This window comes from Trichosurus vulpecula, chromosome 7 (genome assembly GCF_011100635.1).
Source record: "Trichosurus vulpecula isolate mTriVul1 chromosome 7, mTriVul1.pri, whole genome shotgun sequence".
Lineage (NCBI taxonomy): Eukaryota > Metazoa > Chordata > Mammalia > Diprotodontia > Phalangeridae > Trichosurus > Trichosurus vulpecula.
Window position 1 is genome coordinate 269,909,349 of NC_050579.1, and position 3,723 is coordinate 269,913,071.

At 51.1% G+C, this 3,723-nt stretch overlaps 1 pseudogene; it reads left to right on the forward strand.

Annotated features, from left to right (window-relative positions):
- The first annotated feature begins 253 nt into the window (after positions 1–253).
- On the forward strand, positions 254–3,003 carry LOC118858021 (annotated as a pseudogene).
- The last annotated feature ends 720 nt before the right edge of the window (positions 3,004–3,723 follow it).

Consider the following 3,723-nt stretch of genomic DNA (forward strand, 5'->3'; position numbering starts at 1 on the left):
AGTGAGGTTAAATAACATGACACAAAGTCACGCAGAGCGTAGCAAAAACAAGAATTGGAATTAAGGACCTGAGACTCCAGGAAGAACACTTGCAGGACACTAGCAGACACTAGCACAGGAGTGGGGACCCTGCGCTAGCTCTTCTACAAACCGCAGACAGAAATAACTCAAGAGGGCTGCGAAACGGAAGGAGGAGGCGCGACCAGATAACGGAGACAAAAACGCACCGTCGCCACCCTGCACCCCTTAGCGCATGCGCTATCGTAGACCCAGAGAAGGGGGGCGGGGCTGGAAAACGAGAAGTGTAATTGTGAAAACACGCGCTGGGGGCGGGGCGACAGCTGCACGTGACCCGGAGCGGCCCAGGGATTGGCCGGTGTCACCCACCCACAGAGAGAGGCGGTTCCGGGGTTCCTGGGGTCGGAGGGGAGAAAATCGAGCTGGGCTCTAGGACGGCCACCTTAACCTGAGGACCCGTAGGGAGAGCAGGGGAAGAGACCACCCCCACGTTCTCCCCTAGGTGGGAGGCTGAGGGAAACCCCGGAGTTTGTGTCCGACCTCGGGGACAGGAGAGCCCTGGGCTACGCTGGGACGCAAATGTGGTCTGGGGCCCCACGCTGAGGCCGCGCCTGCGCCCAGAAGAGGCGGGGTCACCCCCGTGTGGGAGCGGGTGGATTTCTCCACATTTGGTGGTGGCTAGAGCCCCGCCCACGTGGGGGGAAGTGGGTCTCTCCCCGCCTCCCTGCTCGACAAGAGGTGGATTTCCCGCCAAGGAAGGTGGTCCCGCGCCTAGATGGGGCCTCGCACACCTTCCAGCAGTGTGGCCCTGAACCAGTCACTTGACCCAGTTTGCCTCAGTTCCTCATCTGTAAAAGAGAGCTGGGGCAGGGAGTGGCAAACCTCCCCACTGTACGTGACAAGAAGGTCCCACGATGAGGTCACCAAGAGGCGGACACGAGTGAAAGGACCCAGCAACCAAGGAATTCCCCGCGCACGCGTGGGAGAGGCGTGGAGATTCACACACACGCTTCCCTTCCCCCCTCGGCCAGGCCAGGGTTGACCTAACCCCTAGCAGTGCAGTTTTTCCAGCCCTATTTTCCGAAAGGTTTGCGGTCAATTCAATAAACATTGTTAAGCTCCGCCTTCGCAGGAAGTAACTGGTAAACCACAGAGGCAGAGAGGAGATAAGACAATAGGCCTTCCCTCGTGTCAATCAAGCCTTTATTACGTGTATATACGCATGCGTGTGTGCATGTGCCGGGCACCGTGTTGAGGGTCTGGGGTTGTAAATGCACCAAATGAAGCAATCCCAACCTACAAGGAGCTTACAATCTAAAGGGCAAGAGGTATTTGTCCTGAGGTCGTCCGCAATCAAGACTCCCCCGAGGACGTGAAAAGTGCCGCGGGAGCTTTTGATTGACCTGCGGAGTGAGCTGGGAGGGGTCAGGAAAGGGCCTTGGGAGCAAGGGGAGGAGGTGAACCTCCATGAGCCTCGGAGGCGCGGAGAAATGACCCCATTCTAGGCATGGGGGGTGGGGGGAGCGAGTGCGAGCAAAGGCACTGAATGGACCCGAGAGCGCAGAGGTAGCCCAGCTTCCTTAGAATGCAGGAGATCCGAAGGGGAGCGCTTTAAGGTAAGGCAGGACGAGGAATTTGGTTCTAGGTCATGGAAGGCTTTGAATGCCAGACTAAGGAATTTCATTCAATAGGCAATGGGAGCCACGGAAGGGTTTGGAGGGGAGGGGACGTGAACATAGTTCATTAAGAATTCAGGCGGGGGGAAGAGTAGGGCTGCCGTGTGAGGGAGCCAGCCGCGTGGGGCCGGGCCCAAGTGCTTTGGTGGGTCCCTAGAGGCAGGTGGGGCTCACTGCCTCCTCCCCCATTTGGTGCCCGTTTCTGAGGAGCTGCTCACGGTGAGTAAATCCAAATACCAGGGTAATGAACAGTTGTGGTGTGTGGCCGATGTGCATGGGGGCTTGGTCTGTTCGTATTGTCTTACCCAGCACGCCCTTCTTCAGTGTTCCCGTTGCTTGGACTTTAGCAAATATACACACTCTGGGAATGCATGCATTTTTACACGCTGTACAAGTGTTGTACCAGAAGCGAGCGAGACATACCACAGAGTATAAGTTTTAAGTGGAGAATTTATTAGCCGGCGGCCATCGGGGTACGGCACCACAAATCAATGGCAAATGTGTTGGGGTGATGGCTTGGCTTATATAGGATATGGGGGTACAGAGTAGGGGGGAAGAGGAACAAAGGTCCTGGCTGATCAAAAGATTCAGTCAGGTTATCGTACTAGTGGGATAATCTCATTTACATTCCTTGGTGGAGTCACAGAGTCCCAGGGATATCTCCCAGGAAGGGTCTATCAAGTTATCTCTCAGTGGGATGGTCCTATCTATTGACATTCCAGGAAGGAACCAAGGAGTCTCAGGGATATCTGCTAGACAGGATCTGCCAGGTTATCTCTCAGTGGGATGGTCCTATCTATTGACATTTCAGGAAGGAGCCATGGAGTCCCAGGGATTTGCTAAATACCAAAGATATCTGAATCCATTCTTTCTGGGGGGGGCTTGTCAGTAGCTAGGGGTTACTCAGGGGTTCCTAATTTTCCTTGTATTACACAAGGAACACTTTTTGAACCCCTGACCAGGGCAGAGCCAGGCTGCTAACTCACTGGGAACAACTGGACTATGCAACGCAGTTTCCTTCTTCATGGAAGTTCTTCACACTTTCTCCAATAATTCTATATTTTCTGTCAAGTTTCTACACCGAGTATGATCCTGCCTATACAGCTCATCTTAAGCACGGCTTCTCTCCCGAGTGTGCGATTTCCCAAAATGCCACAACTGCGCAATGTTCGGATCTACGGTATTAATAAATACTAAACCGAAAATGTGGAACAACCGTTCTGACCGCATGCTTTTTCCGTGAGGAACAGGCAGCATGCTATGCCATTTATGTGATAATGTGCAATGGGAAGTCTTTACGTTCAAGGTCTAATACTTATTTGTACGCTACTTGCGAAAGCAGATTTTTAGGAGATGCCTCTAAGTATTTAACAAGTCCGCTAAATTTCTGCAGAAGTTTTCCAGGAGAGCAGGGCAGGCCCCACTCACAAATGATTCACAGTACAGCGAGAGCGGAAAAGCTCTGCACGATCAACACAGAAGTCTTGAGGACAGGTGTAGATTAGCTTAATGAAAGGGCACTACGGAGGAAGTTATCCAGTCAGTCACAGCCAAGTTGAAGTACATTTGTATATGCAGCAGAATCATCCTGTACGAAGGTCAAATGTCCTATTCCTAAGACAGCCAGCTCTTTTTTGTTTTACAAATGCACGCTTTGTTTTTGCTGGCTTACTGTCTTATGTCTAGACCTGATGAGTTCTGGATGTATCAGAGGACAGATGTGTCCCGGTGATGTACTTTTAAGCCTCATTAATAAGTGTCAGTGTGGCTTCCGACAGCTTTCTAGTGAGTCTTCAGACATTAATTTTGGGCAAATCAAAGTTCTGCTGAGGTTTTTCACTTTTTAAAGAGCTAATAAGTTTTGAAAAAAACTAATTTGATTCCAGGAAGTGTGAAGCATAATGTGTAATTCTCTGATTATCTAGTTGACCCATTTGATGGTTAAAATCTCTTATCTGGAGAAGGATAGTTAAATACTAGGCAGCTATAAATATAAGGAAATGAGCTGTCCAGCAAAAAGATAACTTTC